Source organism: Phodopus roborovskii, unplaced genomic scaffold, assembly GCF_943737965.1.
Source record: "Phodopus roborovskii unplaced genomic scaffold, PHOROB, whole genome shotgun sequence".
Classification (NCBI taxonomy): Eukaryota; Metazoa; Chordata; class Mammalia; order Rodentia; family Cricetidae; genus Phodopus; species Phodopus roborovskii.
Genome location: NW_026126547.1, coordinates 3,391,302 through 3,408,258, shown reverse-complemented (window position 1 = coordinate 3,408,258; position 16,957 = coordinate 3,391,302).

Here is a 16,957-nt window from a genome sequence, read left to right as displayed (position 1 = left end):
CCCAAGCTTAGTTATCATGTATTCTGCCTTAATTGTTGCTTACCTTGAAATTACCTTATCTGTCTACTTATTTTATTTTTATTTATTTATTTATTTATTTATTTATTTATTTATTTATTTTTGAGACAGGGTTTCTCTGTGTAGCTTTGGAGCCTGTCCTAGAACTAGCTCTGTAGACCAGGCTGGCCTTGCACTCACAGAGATCCCCTTGCCTCTGCCTCCTGAGTGCTGGGATTAAAGGCATGTGCCACCACCTCCACCGGACCCTGTCTACTTATTTTAAAAGATAACATTGCTGGATATAGCTATCTTAGTTCACAGTTATCTACTTTCAGGGCTTTGAATACATCATTCCATGCTTCCTTGGCTTTTAGTAATAATGATGAGATACCGGACATTATTTGGATGTTTGTGCCTTTGAATGTGAGTTGGCATTTTATCTCTTACAGTTTGTAATACTGATTTTGTTCTGTATTTTTGACACCATGTCTATGATATGATGTAGAGAGACTCTTCTCTGCTCACACCTACTTGAAGTTGTGTTCTATTTGGATGTTCATGTCTTTTCTCTATGTTTGGGAATTTTCCACTGTAAAGTCATTTGAAAAGTTGTCTAGGCATTTAGAATTTATATCCAGTCCTTTTACCACTGGATTCTTAGGCTTGGTCTGTTGAGTATATCCCAGAGTTCTTGGAAGGCTTTGGTCATGTTTACTAATTTTTCCTCATGTATGTCTGAAAGTGTTATTTTCTTGTCATTGTTCACCATTTCCCACTTGCCCTTATCTGTTGACAATACTTTCTGTTGTATTTTTTAATTTGATTAACTGAATCTTTAATTTCCAGAAATCCTGTTTGGTTTTTTTCAGAGTTCCAACTTCCTTTCAGAATTTTCTCATATTTTTAAATATCTTTTCTATCTTGGTTAGGATTTCTATTGCCGTGAAGAGGCACCATGACCATGGCAACTCTTCTTAGAAAAAGTTTAACTTAGTTGGCTTGCAGTTCAGAGGTTTGGTCCATTATCCTCATGGTGGGACATGGCAGCATGCAGGCAGACATGGTACTGGAGAAGTAGCTAAGTGTCCTACATCTTGCAGGCAACAAGAAGTAGTCTGTAACATTGAGTGCATCTTGAGCATAAGAGACCTCAAAGCTCCATTCCCCCACCTGACAGTGACACACTTCCTCCAAGGCCATACCTACTTCCACAAATCTATAATGTCCAATAGTGCCTCTCCATTTGGGGGGCATTTTCTTTCAAACCACTGCACTTTCCCAAAATGCATCTGACTATAGTCAAGTGCATAGCCACCACACTTCTCTTTATTATCAGTCTCCATGGGTGGGAGACTGTCAATTTCCTTCCAGATAAAAATGATGTCTATGACTGAAATCCACTTTCTGCTGTAATTGTCTGGTTTGAGGTATCATTTCCACTTCCCTACAACCCTGCACATTAAAACCTTATCTTTGGTATTAGGTGCTTTCTATGTCTAAGGTTCTGAGTGTATGAGGAAGGCTGGTCCTCCTGTATTTATCTTTGTTGCTGGAGGACACTGATTCATTATACCTGTCAAGCTACCACATTGAATTCTGTAACTCAGTTCCTGTAACTCCATAATATAGTTTGCCAAGATTACAGTGGTGATAGGGTGCTTCACTACTAAACAGCCCCTGAGAATCACCAAGAATCTCTCATTCTGGTGGTTTGAATGAGAATGGCACCCATAGGCTCACAAATTGAATGCTTGGCCCCAGACAGCAGAACTTTGGGGGAAGGATAAGGGGTGTCTTTTCCTGTTATCACTTACTCTGCCTCCTGCTTGTGAATCAGATGTAGCTCTCAATTTCTGCTCCAGTGTTATGCAATTCTGCATGTTGCCAGGCTTGCTGCCATGACAGTGATGACTATAACCTCTGAAATGCCAAGTCCCCAAATTAAATGTTTTCTTTAATAAGTTGCTTTGGTCATGGTATTTTGTCACAGCAACAGAAAAGCAACTAATACTTTTTCCCTTGGGTTCCTATGCCTGACTCCTGTTTGCATGGGCTGTTATGCCCCAACTCTCTCCACTGGTGCTGAACCCTGGCTCTGCTTGCATTTCCACAGCCTAGATCTTCCCTAGCTCTCTTTTTACCTGTGCAAACATTTCTTTGCAGTTCACCCTGACTCTGCTTGAGCAGTGTTGCATGGCTTTTGTTTGTTTTACAAAGAAAATCCTATGTAGGCTCCTCTGTATTTTCTTTTGTTCTTTCTCTTAAAGGTATATGATAGGATTTTTGTCCTGTTTTCTCCAGTCATACACATGCAGCTTCCTATACACATTCTTACTCATAAACCCCTCTGTCCTCTGATGCATCCCAAAGGGCTGTTTTTAGATGTTTAGAGCTCATTTTCTGTTGTTTTGATACGTCAATGTTAGTTTGGCAGAATTTATTCCTGGATCATATATTATTCTTTTTTAGTTTCTTATGACCTCTGTCCCATTGACCATACATATCATACATATTATAATATTTATTTTATTTTACTAATTTATTTTTGTAGGTATACATGTGTGTGAGTGCACATATATGTGTCTCATTTGCATTTAGAGCCCAGAGGATAACCTCAGGTGTCTTCCTCTACCAGCTTCATTTTTTTGTTGTTGTTACTGTTTTGTTTTTTTGTTTTTTTTTTTTTTTAATCCCTGGCCATTCTAGAACTCAATCTGTAGACCAGGCTGGCTTCGAACTCACAGAGATCTGCCTGCCTCTGCCTCCCAAGTGCTGGGATTAAAGGTGTGTACACCACTGCCTGGCTTCTCAACTTGAGTTTCTGAGATGAAGCCTCTCAATAATGTAAGTGTTACCGATTGGGAATGGCCAAATAACAGGAAACTGTTTTTTTTTTTTTTTTTTTTTTTTTTTTTACGATGTCTGTGTGTATCAGGTAGGGGAGTAGTGTCTAACTCAGGTCCTCATTCTTTGTTGTTTTTCAGACTAGATTAATTTATTTTATTTAAAAAACTTTCAAGCCCTCATTCTTACACAGCAAGCATTTTACTGACAGCTTCCTCACCCCTATCCTCTATATTCACTTTTGTTGTTGTTGTTTTTTTATCTTTTCTTAAGACAGGGTCTCATCATGTAGCCTGGAACTCACTATATAAATCAGGCTGTTCCTGGACTCACAGAAATCCAGAGTTCCTGGATTAAAGGTGTGTGTTATTGTGCTTAGTTCCCCCATGTTTACTTTAAAATGACTACTGTTGTTGTTTTTAAAAATAAATGATGTGTGTATGTGTGGATCTTTGTGTGTGTGTATGCATCTGACAGCAGGTCCCTGTGAGTTCAGAAGGGGGCAGTGAGTCCCCTGGAGCTGGAGTTATGTGAGCTGCCTGATGTAGGGCAGGGAACTGAGCTAACTGCATCTTCTACAAGAACACTGAGTCTTCTTTAACCATAGCGTCATCTCTCCAGCCTCTATTTACCTTTAGCAAGCCTTAGGACAGAACACTTTGTTTGATCTTCTAAGTCATTACATCATTTTAGTCTAAGTCATTACATCATTTTAGTCTAGAGAGATGGAACAAATTTTTTTTTATAATGAAATCAATACTATTTAATTAAAATGTTGTGATAGTGTTACAGATTAGTTTACCAGTACACGATGAGCCCTTTTAAATGTGTAGATTTGAGTTCTTTGTTTCTGAGAGATTTTTGTTGTCCTTGTTGTTTTGCTAAGCATTAGCTCTGTTCCTTTTTTCCCCCATTACTTTTTTTTCTTCGGGGAATTCCCACTTTTCTTTGCTCGCCTTTCATTTCATTTTCCATCTCCTTTTCCTGACTGCCTCCTTCAATGCCCTGTATTAAATTTTTATTACAATCTAATTTCCTTTGTGGACTTTTAGATATAGCCTTTAGCTCTTAAATTCTTTTTGACTCTTTTTTTTCCCAGACATTAAATCAACTCACTTGGGGAGGGTGGTGGTACTTCTGGTTTCAGTTGTCACTTGCGTGCACTTTTAATTTTCTAACTGTGCAAAACAGAAGAGCTTGAATAGAGGTTTCTTCTGTCTCTGCTAGTTTGAAGAGGGCAGCTTTCTCACTCAGCGTTTTGCCCTAATATATTCCCTGGGAAGACTTCCATGTTCTTCCATGTGCCTACTACATGGGCTTGGGACGCACCTTCATGTGCAGAAGAGAGACACACAGTTTCCTAATGGCAAGGCTGTCATGGGGGGGGGGTGTGGGGATGGGGTTGATATCCTTTTTTATTGCTTTCATTCAGCAGGAGTCCCAGTATCCTCTGTTTTCCCTTCTCCTGTCTCCAAGGGTGCCCTTCGCCATTCACACTGGCCTTCTCTAGAGACCGTAGCTTATCCAGAGTCCTCCTAAGTGGAAAGGTGCATGCATCTTTCCCATGTCCTTCCTGCTCTACTATAGAGAATTCCTCCTCATCCCACTCCTAGTTTCTTCTCACACTGTGTGGACTTTCTCAACCACAGATAGTTTTGGATTAAGCTCCTCTGTGTCTCTGACTCTTCCTGCATGTACCCTTGACCCTCAGTAGAGTGTGTGGAATGAACTCTAGAAATGACTGGTCCAGCAAAATTCCTGTTTGTATATTAATAGACAACTTGCACTGTATCATTAGCTCATATAATTGTGCTGAAGATGGACCTGTGGAGGTTTCCTTCTCACTTTAAGTTTGCCTGCTCAGTTCACTGGCTGATAAGTTCCATTTTCAAATGAAATGTGAAGAGATTTAACCTTAGCTAGCTACCAACATCACAACTTCCAGAAAGTGTGCAAGATTCACTTTAAGAACAGCTATACATCACAATTCCAAAAACAAGGTGTAGATAGATACTAAAATGAATGTACATTTTAAAGAAATATAAGTGTGTGTGTGTGTGTGTGTGTGTGTGTTCATACATGGAGGCTAGATGTCTTCTGCTTTATTTATTTATTTATTTATTTATTTATTTATTGCAGGGTCTGTCACTGAAGCTGGGAGCTCAACATTTCAGCTAAACTGGCTGGTCAGTGAGCTCACAGGATCTGTTTGCCTCATATCTCCTCCCCTCTCTGCCCAGCCACACACACATTGGCTACACACTCTCTCTCTCTCTCTCTCTCTCTCTCTCTCTCTCACACACACACACACACACACACAGAGAGAGAGAGAGAGAGAAAGAGAGAGAGAGAGAGAGAGTATGTGCAGAGATTATATACACATTGCCACATTTGACTTCTCTCCAGACATACTTTGGACTTGCTTGCCCAACAAGCACTTTACCCACAGCACTAGCTCCCAGAGTGTTCTTTACTGTAAATCTTTTACTAATGCAATGGTGCATGTGGTGAGTCTAATGTAAAATTTTTGCATTCCCAATTAGCACTGACCAGGTTGTAAGGCCATGTGTCTCCTGACAGACTTATTCCATCACCATACTTTATCATGTGGAAAAAGCCTCTGAATCAGACATGTTGCACACACTGTTATGCTTGTGAAATCACCCAGGCAAACATCTTTTTTCACATGACGTTTAGGCTAAGAGCAGAGACCACCCAAAGCAGTTGTACTGGGCTCTATTAGCATAATGAGTTGGCTTCATGTTGTATCACCCTGGTTGTCCTTTAGGTTTAATTGGTTCTGCTTTTACCATCAACTCTGTCACATGCAGTCACTCATGTGTGTAATCCTTTTCTTTCTCACGTAGCCTGTCTACCTCTTCCCTTTTCTCAACTCTAAGTTTTGTTTCTCCTTTTTATGGACAAATAAGGGAAGATTTTGATTTTCATTTTAATAAGCCTGTTTACTGCAGTTTTATGGTTCTAGCAATAATAAACACAAAGTATAGGAAATTTACCCTCTGCCCAAATAGACATAGCCTTTCCTATCAACATCCTAGCTAGAGCAGGGGATCTGTTAAAAATCAATGCGCCCACAGAAGCACATCATTATGGCTCAAGAGTTTATGTAGGACCCTGCATGGACACCCGGGGCACCTTGAACAAGCCTGAAGCTGTTGGCTGGAACTCCTTGCCCCAAGGCTGTCATTAGTACTCTTCCCGTTTTGATAATACACACCTATAATTTTCCACTGTGCTGTAAGTCAGTGTTTAAGCCCGTTTCATTCCCTCAATAAAGGGCATTCAGCATTTGGCATTCTGACATTGACATTGAACAAATGACCTGCTGTCTTGTCTTTATTTCAATCTCCAGGCTTTCGCCTGATTCGTAGAACAGATTGTAGAGCGGCACTACAAGTGGAGGTCCCACCGAGATCGGGAAAGAAAGGATCACCTAAGAGATCGCCCTCGGAGGCCGGCTGGCAAAGTAAGTGAATGAGGGTGTATTGAAGGATGGGTGCCAGTAACTCTAAGGAAAAGCTCAGCGGGCAATTAGTGGCCCTATTGAAAAGGCAGGGTACCAGCATTAAAACCAAAACAGCTAAAGAATTTTTGACATATTAGAGGAACATAGCCCCTGGTTTATGCACTTTGGAGGCTTTAACATCCCCGATTGGGAACAGATAAAAGGATAGCTCCAAAAGGCTTATAAAAAAGAGAGGCCTGATAATTTCCCTATTGTCACCTTTTCCCTTTGGTGTCTAGTTAAAGATATGCTCCTGAGCAACAATGTTAAAGTAAAAGAACAGTTGGCAGAGATGAATATGACTTTTGAGGAAGTACAAGATTTAGAATCTGTGAAGTCTATCAGGGAACAAGAGGGATCCCAACTAGATGATGATAGTCCTACCGTAAATGATGAGGAGGATACTTCGGAATCAGAAACTGAAGCTGATAAGCACATATGCCGTCCACCAGGGCACAACCCCTTTTATGATTCCAATTCCTTTAGTAGGGCCTCTACACCTCGAGGGTTAGAGGAAGAGGTCAAGGATATAATAACCAAGGTAGAAGCCTTACAAAAGGAAAGACAAGTGTTTCCAGTGATTGAGACAGTGGATCCTCAGGATAACAGGGTTAGAGAGCATAGCCCATTAAATTTTAAGGATATAAAACAGCTTAAAGAAGCTGTCACTGCTTATGGGCCCCATGCTCCTTTTACTCAGACAATTTTTAAGTCTTTAGCAGTGTTAAGTTACACCCCTAGTGATTGGATGCAGCTCTGTAGAGCTGCGCTGAGTGGGGGTGAGAGGCAAATTTCAATAATTTTGCAAGGAAACCACCCAAAGCAATGCTGCTGCCGGATTTCCTAGAAATTTAGATTTACCATACAAGGTAGATGGTTTTCTGGAATTGGGGACACTGGAGCTGACTCCTCAATAATAGCCAAAAAACCATTGGCCACAAGCATGGCCTCTTCAGCGGGCCTCCACTCATTTACACTGCTGTGGCTCCAGAACGTAGTACTCAGTTTCTTAAATGGTCAGATGATGAAGGACATACAGGTCTTTTTCAACCTTTTGTGTTATGTCATATCCCTGTTAATCTTTGGGGAAGAGATATGCTTCAGGACATGGGAGCAGTCCTTACTACTGAGCCTGTTAAAAATATGCTGCCTGTATTTACAAGGAAGAGGACTGGGTAAATACCTCCAAGGTGACCCTCAGTCTGTTGTATCCAAAAATTTAATTATCAAAAAAGCCAGAGATCGCTCTGGGTTGAAATTTTCCTTAGGGTCTATTGCTGTGCAGCCTGTTCCCATTCATATTATCTGGAAAATTGATAACCCAGTATGGGTGGAGCAATGGCCCTTATCTATTGAGAAATTACAGGCTGCACATCAACTTGTAAAGGAACAATTAGAGGCAGGACATATTGTTACTTCTACTTCCCCATGGAATACTCCAATCTTTGTTACAAAGAAAAAATCTGGAAAATGGAGACTCCTACAAGATCTCCGAGCTGGTAATAATTACATGCAAATTATGGGAGCCATACAATCTGGATTATCTTCCTCTGTAGGTATTCCTCAAGGCTATCATTTATTAGTTATAGACCTACAAGATTGCTTTTTTAGCATTCCCTTGGATCCTCGGGATAGTAAGTGATTTGCATTTAGCATTCCTTCTGTTAATTTTAAAGAGTCCTATAAGAGATATTAATGGGTGGTGTTGCCTCAAGGAATGGCCAATAGTCCCACTATTTGTCAAATTTATGTTATCTTTTGCCATTGCCCCCATTAGAGAGAAATTTCAATCCCCGTATATTATATATTATGTGGATGATATTCTTTTAGCCAGCCTGGATCCTAAGGAAGTGAATGAGGCTTTTTTTTTGCGGGGGGGAGTTGCAACATAATCTTCAACTAGCTGGCTTAAGAATAGCCCCAGAAAAGGTGCAACAAGAATTTCCTTATTAATACCTGGGTCATCAATTGTTATATTCTGGTATCCGTCCATCCTCAAAAGATTACTTTAAGGCTGGATAGACTGACCACCCTTAATGATTTTCAAAAATTATTGGGAGATATAAATTGGGTTTGATCTAGTTTGGCCCTAACCACTGGGCAGCTTAGACCCTTATTTGATGTTTTACAAAGAGATTCTGATCCCACTTCTCCATGCACCTTAACACCTGCTGTGGGAGAATGTATACAAAATGCCTCCAATCTGCACATTTAAATTATATTGACTATTCTCAAAACTTGATATTTGCTTCAGCGTATTCCCGTACCACAGTGCTTTGGCAAACTGGTCCTATATTGTGGGTGAATAAACATGCATCCCCAGGAAAGACAGTTAGATCTTATCTTCAGGTGATGCTTTGTATTATTCAAAAGGCATACAAAATGAGTCTTCAAGTTTTTGGCAAGATGCTGGATGTAATTGTTACTCCCTATACTCAACAACAGATACAATGGCTTCAACAGTTTGATGAAGATTGGGCACATTTCTTGTGTTCCACACCCTGCCACTTTGATACTCATTTTCCTTCCAATAAATTAGCTTATGTTTTAAAATATCACCCTGTGCGTTTCCCCAAGGTTATTTCCCAAAATCCTTTGAAGGAGGCCCACAATGTATTTACAGACAGCTCTTCAAATGGTTGTGCAGTAGTTGTTTCCTTTCCCATTACTAAAACCTCTACACTTAAAGTAAAGCATGCACAATTTGCTAAACTAGCTGCAGTACAATTAGCCCTTCAACATTTTTCTGATGAGCCATTTAACTTATACAGGGACAGTAAATACATGTATCATATATTGGCTCCCTTAGAAACTGCTGCTTATATAGCTTCAGTGTCTTGTGTACAAGAGAATTTACTAGCCATACAAAGCCTACTATGGAGGCGCTCTCATCCAATTTTTGTAGGACATCTCTGAGCACATTCTGATTTGCCCGGCCCTTTGAGTAAAGGAAATGCCATTGTTGATTTTAATACTAAAACAGATAGTGCCATTATGATGATGAGAGCATCTGGTTATGAAGCAGCCTGCAAAGCTCATACAACCTTTCACCTTAATGCAGGGTCACTTAAATTCCATTTTAAAATTACTAGAGACCAAGCTGTTAATATAGTTAAGAATTGTCCCCTATGGGCAGAGTTCTTACCTGTTCCACACCTTGGAGCTAACCCCCGGGGTGTCATGCCTAATGATATCTGGCAGATGGATGTTACCCATGTTCCTTCCTTTGGCCGACTACAATTTGTTCATGTATCTGTGGATACCCATTCTCATCTCAATATTCACCTCTGCTCATACTGGAGAAAGGCTTAAGGATGTTAAGAGCCATTGTTTACAAGCATTTGCTTATATGGGAATGCCCAGACAATTAAAAACTGATAATGGCCCTGCTTATACTAGTCAGGGTTTCAACTCTTTTTTGCAAAAATTTTTTTATCTCACGTAAGATGGGCATCCCTTATAATCCTCAGGGTCAGGCCATGGTGGAGCATGCACATCACACAATTAAAGTCTATCTTCATAAAACAAAAAAGGGGGAGTTTATAGGATCTCCTTATAATCACCTTTCTTTTGTCCTTTATATTTAAAATTTTTTAACTATTGATGGAGCTGCTTGATCTGCGGCCGGCAGGCATTGGCGCCCTCGGTCATCTGACTATGGCTCAGTTATGTGGAAGAATATCACTACTGGACAATGGTGCGGGCCTGACCCAGTTCTAGTATGGGCCCAAGGGTCAATTTGTGTCTTTCCACAAGACACAGATAACCCTGTTTGGGTGCCTGAGCATCTGATTCTCCATATGGGGAGGGACCGTGATTGTAACAGCCAGAAAGAAGGTCTGATGGGTCTTCATCAAGAATTTACCCATTCTGATGCCTGTGGGTCTGAGTAGCCATATGTGGCCCCTTTTCCTGACCACTAATTATAGTTTGGATCAAGCGGCTATAAATTTACACTTTGATGTAGTGAGATAGTCCTTCTGTAGCACTGACCACACCCATTGGGAGGTGGAGTGATGGACGGAAGTGACCTCTGGAAGGAGGTCAGAGAGAGAGCAGGGAAAAGCTCTCTTGCTGTCGTGACTCGGACAGTAGAGCATCGGGCGGAATTTCCTGGTGTTCAACTGTCTAGGTTGTAAGTTATTTCTCCCTGAATAAACATCTATTCAGCCTATTTGTTTATCCTGATCCTTATTCAACCGCAATAGCTGGTGTACGGTTTTTCCGCCTGCCGCCGCTGGTCTTGTCCCACCGCCATGCCAGCCCCAAATAACACACTGAGACTCTGTATTTGATATAATCTGTTGGCCTGGTACTAGTTTCTTATCAGCTAGCTCTGTCTTAAGTATTTACCCATTTCTGCTGATCTGTGTATTTCTCTTACCAGGGAGCCGGCCGGCATTCTTCTTTCTCCAGACTCTCCATCTTGACTCCTCCTTACTCCTTCCTATTTCCTCCTTGTCTCCTAGTCCCTCCTATATTCCTTTCCTATTGGCCAACAGTGCTTTATTCATTAACCAGTATGAGAAACATATACAGAATGACCTCTCCCATCACTTTGATGCAAAGGACAAGAATTTCACCTTCATCTCAGGCACTTGTATTCTGGTTCCCTTCATTTGGTTGTAACTAATGCTACTAATTTTAGAGAAAGTTTCGATTGTTCTCAGCAGGTTTGCCGACAGCTGTTGTGGGCCATGCACCCCAGGTGTGCAGCAGAGAGGAAAGGAGATTTCAGGATCATGGCTGCCAGTGCCACCTCTGCCACTGAAGCAACAGTTTCTACCATAGCCCTCTCCCAATCTGTAAATACTTACTGCAAGCACAGTGGATCAACTATCAGGGGATTTAGCTGAAGCCTTAGCCACCCAAAACACACTTGCTTATCTAGTACAAATTGGCATTTTTAAACTAAATCTGCAAAGTAGCCTCCTATATGTACACTTGCATTTTTTGTGAGAGGTTCATATGGCTTCTTGTTCTGTCTTTCACACATATCTGTGTTAATGCATCATTTTTCTCCAGAAATCCTGGAGTGATCAGTTTTTAAATTATACACATGCTTTAGCCATGTAGATCATTAACATCAATGAAACCTGAGTGCCACCTGCCAGTGCAGAAGACCTTTTACAAGGACTTCAACTCACCGGCAGATTATTTAGAGAATAGACAATCTCTCTCATGGGGGTTTGTAGCCCTTGCACTTCACCAAGCATTAGACAGGCCCAGACCAACTTTCAAACAAGACAGATTCTACTGTCTTTGGCTCAAGAGAAAATGCCTCTGCCCATGTGTGGCTGACAAACTATTCACCAGTGACGGGTAAGGCAGAGGGGGCAAATATCCAACCTAAGACAGGAAGGTTACGGGCCTGGGAGACCTCTCCAATGATGGCTAAGGAATTATGCTGACATCCTCTGCCACCTAAGGCAAGCGTTAGTTTATATTAAAACGAAGGGGGACCTATAGAACCCTGCATGGGCACCCCTACCCACCCCCCCCCCCCCCCACCCCCCCCCCCCACCCCCCCACCCCCCCACCCCCCCCACCCCCCCACCCCCCCCCCCCACCCCCCCCCACCCCCCCACCCCCCCCCCCCCCCGCACCTTGAGCAAGCCTGAAGCTGTTGGCTGGAACTCCTTGCCCCAAGGCTATTATTGGTACTCTTCCTGTTTTGATAACACACACCTCGTAACAACACACACCTCGTGGGGAGGAGTTGAGCCTAAAATTCCTGTAGTTTTCCACTGTGCTGTGAGTCAGTATTTAAGCCCGTTTCATTCCCTCAATAAACGGCATTCGGCATTTGGCGTTCCAACATTGCCATTGAACAAATGACCTGCTGTCTTGTCTTTATTTCAATCTCTAGGCCTTTGCCTGATTCTTGGAACAGATCGTAGTGCGGGTGTACAAGTTTACTGAGGGTATACACATGAGCCATTTTTGTGTTATAATCCAAAGCTAGTTTCTAGCTCTAATATCCTCCATATTCCACTTAGTCAGTCATTCTTCCCTGGCCCTGTGATGTCTTTACTGCCTCCAGCCTTTGCTTGGTCCACCTGGTGATCAGGCAGTTGGAGTCCCAAGGTATGGATGTCTCCAGCTGGCTTCTTTCTCTTAAGAGTGTGGACTGATTCCTGCTTGTCTTTTGATGACCTCACACTTCCTTTCTTCCTGGACATTACTAATACTTACTTGATCGTCTGAATACACTATGGTTTCTTCACTCACTCACCTCTAATAAATGTTTCCATTGCTTCCAGATGTTAGTAATTGTATCATAGGGTTTCTTGTTGAGATAGGTTTTCCTGTGGGTAAATGCTAAGGGATTCCATTCCTAGACCAAATGAAGAATACATTCAGGGTTATATGAAACCCTAATGTGTGTTCCACAGTGGCCTATACTAGATTTGCATCTGATGGCTGTTTTAGTTTGAATTTTTCTGAGATGAAATACCACATTGAGGGCCTTATCGTGTCCTTATTTCCTCTGACTGCCTCCCTTGGTGAAGTGTTTGTAAATACCTTTCAGCCTGCTTGTTGTCTCCCATTGAGTTTTAAAGTTCTTTGTATTTAACATTAGGTGACAGTACTCCTCCACCAGACATCTCACCCCTGCCCAAGTTTGTAACTTGTTTCTTGGCTTTCTCCATAGTATTATTCTCTTCAGTAGAACAAATTCTAAAAATGTTTAATGGCACACATCTTCTCCGTTATTTCTTTCATAAACCATACCTTTGGTGCTGTATTTAAATATCACCAAATCTCAAGGCCATCTATGTTTCCTTCCATGTCATTTTCTAGGAGTTTTATATATTGTTTTACATTGAAATCTGTGATCATTTGAGTAAACTTTTGTGAGCGGTATATGGTTTGTGTCTAGATATTTTTCTTCATTTGGCTGTTGATGATTACAGCTCCATTTGTTTAAACTGCCCTTTCTTCATTGATCCCATTATGCAAGTTTACTGTATTTTGGGGGTCTGTTTCTGGGCTCTCCAGTGTGCTACATTGTTTACTCTTTTCCCAGTAAATACAGCCTCTGTTGTGAACACCTTAATGTTACTCTAAGTCACAAAGTTGTGCAGTATTGTTCCTCTGAAGTTGACCTCCTTCAAAGCTATGCTGCATTTTCAGAGTCTTTTGTGTCTCTAATCCCCTGTTAACATCCATAAAATAGCATGCCCAGGGCTTAATTGTGATTGTATTGAATACCTAGGTATTAATGACACCAACTAACATCATATTTATTCTTCCTGTCCATGGACAAACATAGCAATCCCCTGCATTTATTTAGCTCTTCTCAATTTCTTTTATTGGAGTTGTATAATTTTCTTATATAGTCTTGTTTGTACTGTATTGGACCATATAACCATTTCATTTTGAGGGTACCCTTGGTGGTTATGTTTTAAATTCTACTTGTTCATTTTTGCTATTTGGGCAAGTTATTGGCTTGTCGCCTTGGCAAAATTGGCTACCAGTATTGAGAGTTGTTACTTTGCTTCCACTGTAACTTATTTTAGATTTTTTACACAGGTGATCACATCATCTGTGATCAAAGATAAGTTTCTTTCTTCCTGTATTAAAACCCATTCAGGCTGTTTTTTGCAAACATTAACTAGATAGTTTATACACAAAAGTATTTACTTCTCGAATTTCTGGAGTATGGAAAAATCTAAGGTACAAGCAAGTTTGGTGTCTGGCTCACAAGTGGCAAATTTTTCTCTGTGTCCTCCTCTGGCACAAGACAAAGTATCTCTCTATTTTTTTTTTTTTTTTTTTGTAAAAGCAGCAATTTCACTGACAACACTATGCCCTGGTGACCAAGCTACCTGATGAAGAGGCCATCTCCTATTCCCAGACTTACAAGGGAGCTTGTACTTTCTTACTGTTAAGGATGCTTAGTTTAGGTTTCATGCAGTCCTTATTAAAAAGAAATTTTCTTATAGTTTTCTTACTTGTCTTTTTGTAATTACAGCACTGTTAAGCTGAGAATTAATTCCTCTCATTCCATGTTCTGGAAGCAATTCTCCAATATTGGTATTTCTGCCTTAATTGTTTGATAACATCTACTGTTGATCCTACCAGGGCTTACTCCTGCTTTTTATTACTCTTTTAAGACACACATATACAAGTGTGTGTGTGTGTGTGTGTGTGTGTGTGTGTGTGTGTAGGATTTTGCACATGAGTGCGAAGTGCCTGTAAAGACCTGAAGAGGGCATCAGATTCCCTGGAGCTGGAGCTGAAGGTAGCTGTGAGCAACTGGATGTCGATGCTAAGTACTTTGCAAGAGCAGTAGGAACCACTTGACCATCTCTCCTGCATTTTAATCAACATTTCAGGCACTTCATGACATGCCCCTTTGTCAGAGCTTCATACTGCTTTCCTTCTTTATTTCTTCTGTTACATTGATACTATTGTTCATGCTGTTCTGCATTCTCCTCTAGAAAACTGTTCTCTCTTTTTCCCTCTCCTCTGATTCTTCTGCTATGCTTTTCTAAGCTTGACTTTCATGCCTGATTTATTCAGGGTTCTCTTCAGAGACAGAAACAAAAGAAGAGATATATGTATGTGTGTATATCAGAATGATATTTAATGCTCAGAATGAGCATTAAAACAGTAACAATGGCCAAACAACACCCATGTGGAGAACCCTATAGTTATTTAATCCTTGAGGCTGAATGCATCGGTAGTTGGAATTGTCCTGGAATAACTATCTCTCATTGGGGACCACAACCAGTCAGCACTCAGTCCACAAGGTGCAGTGCTTCAGTATCCATAGTCTAGTTCCAAAGTACAGGAAGCTCCTGGATAGCTGCTGGTCCTTATCCCAGGGTGAAAGCTTGGGAACGCTGGTTCTATGGTCAGTGAAGGAGTCAGCAGCAATGGGGCAAAGCGACTTGGGAAGGCCAAGCCAGAAAAGTGCAAGAACAACCTTCTGTCTGAAATATCACTTCTTACCTGGGCTCCTACCAGAAGGTGCCTCCCACAGTGAGGGTGAGTTTTCCTGATTTATGAATCAGGGAAATGCTTCAGGGGAGGCTCCCTACTTGGGTAATTCTAATTTGTAGCAAGTTGTCATTAAAACCAAATTTAATTGGGAGGGTTTTGTGGTGATGAGGTCCAAGGAATGCTGCAAAGATCATACCATGTAATGGATCTCTTAAAAGAGATTTTTGGGGGGCATATAGGGTATACGAAAGGCTGCCTCTGAGTGAGAATGGAAAAGAAAAGTACTCAACTCATGGCGGCAATGGAAATAAATTTTTTACATTTGGTGGCTGGTGATGATGTGACTGCTGGTGCTGAGTCCCTGGAGGCAGGCTGGGGAAGCACCTGGTTCTGGAATGTGGGTGGTTCTTGGTTTACCGACAATAATAATAATGCCATCTTGATCCATATTGGTATATGAAAAACACGAGGCTCAGAAAAGTTAAGAAATGCCCCCAACTCTTTGAATTAAGCTGATCTAAGGCTGTGGTGAGATAAGATGGCTAGCTACAGTCCACAGAAGTTCCAGAACTTCTGAAGAGCATGTGGGCATCTATGTGTACACCATGTGGTTTGAATGAAATATTTGCCATAGGCTCAGGTATTTGAACACTTGGCCCCAGTTGATGGCGCTGTTTGGAGAGGTAATGAGTAGAGTGGCCTTGCTGAAGGACATACTTTACTGGCAGAAGGCTTTTAGTTTTCACAGTCTCACCCCATTTGTCATTCACTTAGCTTCCTGTTGAGATGTGAGCTCTAAGCTTCCTGCTCCTGCCACCATGCTGACGCTTGCTTGCTTTTACTCTCCACACCATGATGAACTCTTATCTTCTGGTACTATAAGCCAAAATATACTCTTCCTTCCATTAACTGTTTTGTTAATGTTGTTTTATCACAGCAATGGAACAGAAAAGTAACTAATGTGAGAGTGTATTACACATAGACATTGGAGTCATTTAAACACCTTATGTTTAGTATTGTCTTGTAATAGTTTTAGGTTTTAGAGGAAAGTCGCTTACTTCAGGACAACTAGATGGAGTTTTGAGTTTTCATAATCTACAAGATATTTTATTATGTACTTATTGCTGTGAACAAATGAATACCTGGCCACAAGCCACTTAAAGAGAGTAAGGGTTTGTATGTATGTGCATACATTTGTGTATGTACGTATATATTTATGTGAATGCATGCAGAGACTAAACATCATCTTTGAGAGTTGCCACGAACCTTGTTTTGTTGTTGTTTTATTTTCTAAATTTACCTTTTAAGAATTGTGTTTGTGTCTGTGTATACTCATAGATGCTGGACAAGGGTATTGGATTTTCTGGAGCTGGAGTTATGGGTTGTCATGAGATGCAAGACATGGGATTTTGAAACTGAACTCAAATCCTCTGTAAGATCAACAAGTATTGTTAGCCACTGAGAGATCTTTTTAGTCCCACCCCCCCCACCCCCAAATCTTGTTTTACCAGAGTCTCTCACTGGGATTAGGGTTTTCCCAATTAGTCTAGGCTGGCTGGCTCACAAGCCACCCTCTGCCTCTTGAGCACTAGAATTACCAGCAATCACCAGGACACCCCGTGCTTTCATTCTGCT